Source organism: Triticum aestivum, chromosome 5B (assembly GCF_018294505.1).
Source record: "Triticum aestivum cultivar Chinese Spring chromosome 5B, IWGSC CS RefSeq v2.1, whole genome shotgun sequence".
NCBI lineage: Eukaryota > Viridiplantae > Streptophyta > Magnoliopsida > Poales > Poaceae > Triticum > Triticum aestivum.
In genome coordinates, this window is record NC_057807.1 from 545,839,044 (window position 1) to 545,849,517 (window position 10,474).

Here is a 10,474-nt window from a genome sequence, read left to right on the forward strand (position 1 = left end):
CACGGAAGCCGATGTTGGACTATCGTCAAGCCAGAGTATGGTGGAGAACCCACCTTACAAAGCCGAAAGACCTATATCCGCATACTACATCGTCATTGAAGGCAAGTTCGGGGGCTACTGAGGGAGTCCTGGATTCGGGGGTCCTTATGTGTCCGGCCCAGGAGTATGGGCCAGGGTGGATGGGCCGTACAAGATCAAGTTGAAGATTATTCTCCATGTCCGCATGGGACTTCTCCATACGTAAGCAGCAAGATTAGAGTCCAAGTGTTTCCTTCCCTTGTGAACCGACCTCGTACAAACCCCAGGCCCCTCAAGTGTGTATATAAACTGGAGGGGTTAGTCCGTAGAGGCTATCTTCATTACCATCATCGGAATACTCATAGGCTAGACATTTAGGGTTTAGCCATCACGATCTCATGGTAGATCAACTCTTGTAATATTCATATCCGTCGAATATAATCAAGCAGGAGTAGGGTTTTACCTCCTTAAAGAGGGCCCGAACCTGGGTAAACACTGTGTCCCCTGGTCCCCTGTTACCATTGATCCTTAGACGCACAACTTGGGCCCCCTACCCGAGATCTACCGGTTTTGACACCGACAGTAGGCATTATGTGGAAAAAGTTATGAATCTTGTCTTTGACAGTACCCGAGTGAATGGTTTGCTATTTATCATACAAACCTATCTCACGAAGTTCCGTTAAGTTTTGTGTGATTGAAGTTTTCATGTTTTGGGTGAGATATCAATATGAGGAGAATAAGGAGTGACAATAACCTAAGCTTGCGGATACCCAAGGCACCCCCAAGGTAATATTCAAGGAAGATCCAAGCAACTAAGCTTGGGGATGCCCCAGAAGGCATCCCCTCTTTCGTCTGCAACATTATCGGTAACCTTACTTGGGGCTATATTTTTATTCGTCACATGATATGTGTTTTGATTGGAGCTCATTTTATTTTATTAGGATATGCTTGATGTTATTTAGAATAATGTTTTGTGTCTTTTATTTCAATAAAAGTTTCAAAGATAGCCTTCACCATGTTTAGTTTGCAAGTATATGAGTTGTTGTTTCAAAACAGAATGTTTTTTGTTCTTGCCTGAATTCTCTAGAAAAGTCAGAATGTGATAAATGTTGATTTTCTTTGCACAATAAGCTATGATAAAGTTTCTACAGTGTCGTAAATTTTTAGAATTTTTAAGTTAAATAAGTATCGATCCTTCTTCATCCTTTATAGACTGTCCTATTTAGACAGATTGCTGTTATGATTGCATTGTTTGCATATCTTGGCTTGTTTAATGTTTCTATTTGAGGATAGAAGTATTAAATATGTGGAGGAATTTAGTATGCAATGTTAAATTATAATTTTAGTGATTTGTTACAGTATAGAATGATAAGGTTTTGAGTTGATTTATACTAACGTATCTTATGAGTTCTTGTTGAGTTTTGTGTCGATGAAGTTTCTTAAGAATTAGGGAAACCATGATATGAGAGGAATGAAGAGGACATAAGAGATCAAGCTTGGGGATGTCCAAGGCATCCCAAGATAATATTTCAAGAAGTCTCAAGCAGCTAAGCTTGGGGATGCCCCGGTAGGCATCCCACCTTTCCTCATTAACAACTATCGGTTAGCCTCGGTTGAGCTTAAGTTTTTGCTTCTTCACATGATGTGTGCTATTCTTGAAATGTCATTTTAGTTTGTTTTTCTTGATGTTTTAATAAAATATTTAGGTTGAAATTTTTTTAATGAGAGAGAGTCCTTAAATGGCTACCCATTTACTTAACTAATCGTTTGACCTTCACTTATAACTTTTTGGAGTAGTTTGTCATTTACTATCATGCTTCACTTATATCCTAAGAGTAAATTGTTGAATGAGTTGAATATCATAAAGTTGAAATTGTATGTGCTTCATATGGTTGTATCATATCTAGTAGTAGCTTCACATCGGGTTTAGAAAGTGAAACATTTTGAAGCTTGACAATCACAATATTGGTCATAAAAAAATTCATGAATGATTAGTATAAGGAAGAGGAATTTCACATACAAATATATTATCTTCGACATCTTCTATGATTGTGAATACCCATTAATTATTTTCAAACTTGAGCAAAGGAGACTTCAGTCTCACTAGTATTTTCACGTGGGCTTCGACGATTAGCATGGAAATCCCAGGCAGAGGTCTGGCTTCTATGGAGGGTCTTGTAGATAGAAACACTTCCTAATCTTCTTTCTATTCAGCTGTCAGATAGGTTTATGCTTCCACTTGTTGCTTGTATGACTTTGTTCGTTGGGTCATGAAACCCAAGTTTGTAATATCATGTTATGTATGGCTCTTCAGGGCCTCTTAAATAAAATACCTTGTGTCGTAGAGTTATGTTGTGATGTCATGTTGTACCAACACATACTTGCATGTTCTACGTACATATGATGTGTATTGCTATGTGTTGGGTCACGACATAATAGTGGAACATCTAATAATTTTAATGGAGCTAGCAATGGCAATAGCATAGAAATACTCTTGAAGATACTCTTGAAGAACCATGATAACTTACTTGGTCATTTGATCGTTAAGATTGTTGGACTAACGAATGATGTGCAGATGCTAGATGGAAGATCCAAAAATATGGAAGCACAAGTGACTAAAATTGCAGAGAGGAAAACATTGATCCTAGCTAAGTTTGCAGGTAAGATGTCAAGATGGTAAGAAGCAATGAAGAGAAGGCAGAAGAGCTTGATAAAAGCCATGTGTCAGAATATAATTACACAGTTGCAGACTTTGTAAAGATAATATCAATGAAGTACCCACTACCTGAGGTATCTAATAATGAGGCATATAATGTCTTTATTGATCACGTTGCAGCCAAAGCACGTGACCTAGATAATGAAAGAAAGAAGCTATACAGAAAGTTGGCAGTTAAGCCAGAAGATGCTTTTGAGCCTACTATAAAAATTGAGATTGATTTAAATAATTTTAATGCTTTATGTTTCCACTGTCCCTAAGTCTGTTTATGATAGTCTCAGTCTAGGTCCTTATGCTACTACTGAGATTAGGTTGAATATGGACAATTCTACTTTCACTCAAGTAGTAGGAATTAAGCATGGAGTTATAATTCAAATAAATGATTGTCTTGTCACGATTGATCTTGTGGTAGTTGATATGCCTGAAGATCCTATTGCTCCTATAATTCTCGCTAGACCTTTCGTAAGGACCATAAAGCTATGATAAATGTGTTTGAGGGGAATGTTAGGTTTGACTTACCTGCTAAAGATCCTTTTGTTAGACATTTCCCAAGGAAAATGAAATTAAAGACCTACACCGGAGAAGGCATTGTTGTCAGTGCTAGAAGCTATGGTATCGGTGTATTTGCACCTACATGATCATCACTACGGTCGAGTTAACCGACCGAAAACAAGCGCTTCATGAGAGGCAACCCACACAAATAAAGTAGAAAAGTAGGATTTATTTTTGTTTCAATACAAAAGATTGTTGAAGTTCGAATCAAAGAAGTTGATTCGGAAGAGTTGTTCTAATGAAGGCTTTGTTTATGCAATTTAATTATGAATTTAATTATCGCCCCTCACCGTCCTGGCCGTCGCCGCCACAAGCACACCTGCATGGGCAGCTCCATCGCCAAGACGTGGAGATGCCGAGTCGCCCACACTCTAGGAGCCGCGGCCCGAACCCCTGCAATGGCCACCTAGCCCCGCTACTACCATTGAAGCCAGGATTCGGCGCCTCGCAACCCACAATCTACTGTTGAGGGAAGACTCTAGAGAGCCGTCCCGCTGCCACCGTCCATGGTGCCTGTCTGGGCTTCGCTGGTGGCTCCTCAGTTGGCGGTGAGACAAAGGGGAGGTTTGAAGGAAAGCGGAGGCAACACAGAGGGTATCGCCCCCCGTGTAGCCGAAGGAGGAGGATGCGGAGGTATTTTTTTCGTGGCACCTTTCCGCGCACTCCTGCACTATAGTTGGCATGCATGCATGAATGATTGTTTACAAGTGGTCAAGTGAGGTGTGTAACCACAATATAACCGCTAGTTTGGCATGTCCTCTCTTTACTAGAACAAGTGCAAGATGGGACCGATCTCTACTTTCCATGATTTTCAGCAACAACTCCAGCGTTTATTTTTCTCGATTGTGGCGCTCTTAATCTCTGCTTTTCACATAAATGACCTTTTTTGTAATCTTAATATGTTTCGTGCTTATATTCATGCATGACTAGCTACTACTACAGACAGGGCGATTCGGAGCCCAGGCTCAACTACACCAGGTGATGAACAACACATTCAAAATAAATAGTAACAAAATTCAGATAAATATTTTTTTTCCACGCAAGATGCTCGGGTGCGTGCAAAATTACGTGGTGTTTAGACATGTGAGAACTGGTGGCAAAAAAATGGGGTTTGACAGAAACTTTGAAAAGTGTACTGTGTAGACCAGATTATGTTATTTTGCTACGAGCTCCTCAAATGTCCAAACACCATTACACACACTTCATGCACCCGAGCATCTTGTATGCAATTCTTTTTGAGGTTGTTTTGAATTTAATTGCTATTTATTTTGAGTTTACTGTTCATCAGGTGCAGCTGAGCCTGAGCTCATGCGCGGATTTTCCTACTCCCTTCTGGTTTCGCCTCTTTTCACTCCATATGACCCGAACAGACCTCGAGAAGTTTGAGACACGTTTCGGAATCTGACGTATACAAGTCAATGTGCACGCTAATACGCTATAGCCCTTCACAAAAACAAAAGGTGCACACTATAGCCACGTAGGTCTATGGATCTTACAGAAAGGAATTAGGCCGGTGATGCTAATAAACTACGGATAAAACCCTTTTTCCGTCAAGAGGGAGCTATATATGGATAGTTCAAACAGAAGACTCCAATGTTTGTTAAGACCTTGTTTGGCTGTGGTTCCGGTTTTGTGTAGTCTCTGGCTTTAGCAGAACGAATAGTGCAGAACGAGCACGCTACTTGCAAGGGGTCCTCTTTTAGGAACTTTGTGCCAAAGAAGAAGCTAAAGTGAGTTCCGCCAAAAGGCACCATGCTAGGCAGTACGTACGTGAGTTCTTTAATTTTAGGAACCGTGTGGATAACAAGAAGCTAAGGAGATGAGTTCCAATAAAAGGCGCCATGCTACACAGTACACAAATAGATTCTTTTTAGGAAGTATGTATAACTAGATGATCCGTCGCGCCAATTTACGCAGAGACCAATTTCAACCTGTAAGTTATGCAAACTATATAAAACTTAGGATGAAAGTCAACTGAACTATTTGAAGAAATCTAGAAGAGAAGCAACAAATATGACCGAAAATTTAGGTGGCTTAAAAATCAATTGCAGCGAAGAGAAGAAGTTCCGGCAGTTCGACCCACTAGCAACGAAATCCCACCATGTGGGTAAGTCGCCGAGAACAACTCGTACGTGTCCAGTTGTTTGACCTAAAGGGCAGTGAAATTCCATCGCCCAGGTAGCATCGTCGGAGGGGTTTGCCTCTCAGATGCCTTGGCCGGAACTATTCTTTGCACTCATTCGCTGGCAAGCTCTGCCCGGCCTGGTCCGTGTGGGCCTGCCGTATCTTGCTTGGTTCTGCTTGATTACTATATCCGGGTACCGGGCACGTTACATCATTTTTCCTCTTAACTGCTTACAAATGATTGTGAGCTCATCTAAAGGATGTTTCCGCTGAATTGCCTGCAAGTGATTATATTCGTGTTGCGTTTGTTATTGCCTTGTATATTTACCAATAATAGACAATGATGGTCATTGGCAAATGAGCTGAACCATTAGAGCCGTGCACCACCGCCCAAAAGCACACGAGCAGAAGGAAGCCAAGTGAACCAACCAGAAGATTCACAGGCCACATACGCCAACCGGCAAGAGATAACTGCATGAAACATAAAATGGAAGTCAAATGAACTATAGGCAAAATGATCGGGACACCTCTTCAAGGTATGTTGAGTGGCGCCTTAAACGACAGTGGTTAATAGGATGCTGCATCAAGGTATGCTCTGCCCACGTGCCAGTTCGTGCATGGCTGATCTACCCAGATGCGTAGGGGCTTCGCGTATCCGGGCTTGGAGTGGGTGTCCTGCTCGGCCCTTGACGTTGCGTCCTCCCAGCGGGTGTGAGCTCGTGTGGCGCTGACTGGTCCGAAAGGTAAGCAAACTACCGAACATAAAGTAGGAGTCAGATTAAATATTTGAGTTAATTACACTTCTAGTACATAAACTTGCACGGCGGGTACAAATTCATACATAAAGTTGAAAAATGACACAAAGTAGTCCAACAACTTGTGTTTGAGGTACATTTATATACATTTCCCTCGCTGACCGTTATCACTCCGTTAATTCTATCTACCTCGCACGCAAGCGAGTCTGGGCCGATGTTCCCTTAAGTATGGGACCCACCTGTAAATGTGGAAAAGAGAAATAAATGGAAAATTAAAATTGTACGAGCATCCGACAGGACTCAATGGCTCGACCTAATTCCTTTAAGCGAGAGATGCTACCAACTGCACCAACTGTTATTTACTGCTGACGAAGATATAGACATCTTTTTATATCATTGATAGAGTTGTTCTTGTTCTTTCTTCACAATTTTAAAAACCGAACCAGCGAGCATCCGGTTCAGATTTTTACACTGTTGTACCGTCAGTCTACTGGTTAAATAGTTGGCTTTTTAGGCACTATAAATTAGCCGTATTCTTTACTAATAAAGTAATAATACCCTAATGGAAAGAGATCAAATACCTTCAGTTTTGAAAACTAAATAACAAAGTTGCTTGGGCGATACAGAGAGGCCATTGAGCAAAACCTGAAAACGATGATTTCAAGCGTCCTAGTTTCAAATCGTATGTTCAGAATCGTTTTTATAATTTACGTGCATGTGGCTCGTTCTACCACCTTGTTTGTACCCACGGTTTGCCAAAAAAAACGCCTGGTGCAGCTGTCCAATGAGCCTATTATATTGCTCCATATTACGCACAGGTTATATGTGCAAATACTTCAAAAAATGCTTGAAGATAAATAAAAAATGTCGCTGGCGAGCAGTGCGTAATTTTCTTTTTCAAATCAATTCTGCAGTGTCGTCAAACTATATAAAGTGGTATATCTCTTATTGAGCATATGATGAAAGTTAACACATTGGCTAGTCGCAGACGAGCGTGACATGAGCTCTTGAGTTTGAGTTGTCCTCACCCAGTGGCGCTTCATTTTATTCTATTTCTCTTTCCCCACTTACAGGCAGACTCCACACTTAAGATAACGCGAGTCCAAACTTGCTGGCTTTCCACGTAGACACTTAATAGAGAAAATAACGGCCAACGACGAAAATGTATGTAAATGTGCATCAGACGCAAGTTGTTGGACTACTTTGTGTCATTTTTCAACTTTATGTATGAATTTGTACCCACCATGCAAGTTCATGTACTAGAAGTGTAATTAACTCTAAATATTTGAAGAGACCAACTAACCAATCGCAACTCGAAAGTTCTGCTCCGGCAACACCCGCCGATATGCACCGTAGATTAATTTGTACTCCCTCTATAAACTAATATAAGAGCGTCTAGAACACTACTTTAATGTTTTAAAAGCTTTTATGTTAGTTTAGGAGGGAGTAGATGGTTAACACGACAACAACACAACATGGGTGGGAGTGGTTGAAGGACACTAGCATGTCGGCCAATTCATTCTAATCGGGACGGGGTAGACAACCCGATGCATTTATCCATAGGGTCTAAGAAACTCCAAACACATGTCCTATCTCTTTTAAACTCCAACTCCACTACTCTGATCGTCGAACCTCCCATTTCCTATCACAATTCCTTTGCTGACCGATCCTCCACCATACCAGCCAACTTCATACCAACCCGGTGATAGTTTTCATGACCGTTGTATCACCGCCTTGACAGCGGTGGGCTACAACAATAAGGAGCTGTAGAGGGGACTGGCTACTGCTCAATCGACTTAAAATAAGTATTAGGTCAATCGATTGACCCAAACTCTGTTTTAGTCAATTATGCAGCTTTTGCACAATGTCGGGCAACGCCACCCAGCGTTTGCACAAGCCCACAGCTGGACCATGGGCTGCTCCAGTCCGGTACGGTAGTATAGTAATGGCCAAGCCTTTATAAATGACCAATGAATGGACTAAAAAAAAGATGATCAATGAATAACACTCTCACACATATTTGCATGCAATGCAATGGTTAGTGGTTATATGTGCAATCTCACACATGTATATTTACTTTGATATATGTGCAATCTCACCGATGAATAGCACTCTCACATATATTTATTTTTATACATACACATACATGGAAAATGTATTATTACTATGCAAAACTGAGCATAATATAGTGAGATTTCTGCAAAAAAAGTGTTTTCTAAAAAGTAATGGATTACTGACATCGGCATCCTTACAAAAGAAATGAAAAGAAAACTAAAAATGAAATAAAAACTTAGAAAATGAAGTTTTCTATAGAAGAACGAATTAGTAGCATTGGTATAATCTTTTCAAAAAAAACAAAACGATATCAAAATGATGAAATTTTCTAGGAAAGTACAAAACACTTTAAGAAGAAGAAAATGAAAAAGAAAAAACTTTCAAAACTTGCACACAATTTGCACTGAGATTGCACTTTTTCAAATATGCAAAGATAAACATACAATAGTGCAATTTTCGCATTCTATTATAATTTACACAAAGCATAACTGAAATAATCTATTTATTGAAGAAGAAAGAAAATAAAAGAAACTTGCGCACAACTTTACACTCAAGTTGCACTTTATCGTAATATGCAAAAATAATCATATAATCATGAAATTTGGGCACACATTATATATTATTTGTATGTATATAATTACACTCAGCCAAAAAAATAACCGATAAAGATAAAAAAACAAAAAAAACTTTCAAAACTTGCACACAATTTGTACTGGTACTGCACTTTCTAAAATATAATTGTGCATTTTTCATAGAATTACAATTTATACACATATTATATATAAATTACTTATGTGTATATATTTTGTATTCACCCAACACCCAAAATATACCTATAAAAACAGACAAAAAAAAGAAGCGAATACGCACATAAACAACCTAATAAGAAAACACATAACGGGCTTCAGCCCAACAAGAAATCGACTGACTCAAAATATGGGTCAATCAAAAAACATCCAGCCCAATACAGAACAGCACACACAACAGGAAAAAAAACAACTAGCACGCATCTTGGAGCAGCAATCAATGGTTAAAAAATTGACTGACCCAAAATGTAAAATTCAGTCAGCTGAGATGCAGCTAAAGTGGTTGTAGAGGGTATTGAGAGCCAATTCCCCGGTCTGCATGCATTCGAAGTTTTCACCTATCAAGCTTCCGTCAGAGGTCGTCGTGTCCAGTGCGCTGGAGGATATACCGTCCATGCACGCGGCAGATACCCCGGCTGCCCTGGGCGGAACATCTGGCGAAGCTTCATCGAGGATTTTGATTCGTACCACACCCTCCACCTCTACTTCACCGGTACTTTCTCTGCTTTCAGCAACAACCACTACACATACGGCGACGACAAGCGCAACTACACACGGCAATGTAATATACTGAACCTCGCGACCGCTTCACAAACGTGAAACGACTGACTACTGGTACGCAGTAAAGATTTTGTTTGGGCTGGACCATGCAGTTTTGTGTCGCTGCGGCAGTAAACATTACAATTTGATTGTGAAGAGAGCTCCTGCTTCAGTTTACAACCTGCGTTGGTCGACATATACAGTTGCGCTTTGGCTACACTCCCTAGTGAGACAAACGCCGCTACGACGGAGGCTTCAACGGTGACGCCAATCCTTTGGCCCGTGGAAATCGGATCTGAGGACAGCAGTTGCCAAATTTGGTGTTTTGACTCTTTTGTAAAAGTTGAGTCAGACCCTAATTAAAAAAAAATTAGGATCTGACCTTTTTCCTACCGTCGGGGTCGATGGCTATAGCGTATAGCAGCCTACCGCCGAGGCCCTGGCGATAGACAACTTATCCACGTCAGTGCAGCGCAATCTTATCACCAAGATCCCTGGCGGTAGGTGGGTATATAGGATGTGCATGTATAATCATAGTATGAGTATATGTGCGTGCATTCAAGCATTTACGATTGTACATTTTTTTTAAGAAAAAAATGTAAGGTAACACATGCTTAGACAAGCCAGCCGGAGGAGGGGCGCCCGCGGCTGCGCTGGAGCCTATGTGCTTTCTGGTGGCCTGCACGCTGAAGAACCTACGGTCAAAGTAGCTAGCTGCACGAAAAGGACGCCTCCCGCGGCCACGGCCAGCAGCGACGTCCCGGGGCGAAAGCCGATGCTGCTGGACCACGCACTGTGCCTTGCTATCCATGCAAAGGATGGGTCTAGAAGGTTCTGATCAACGGCCGACTCGTGATGAATTTGTTTCCGGAGGGCACCACGGTGATGCCACGATGGCTCGAGCTGGT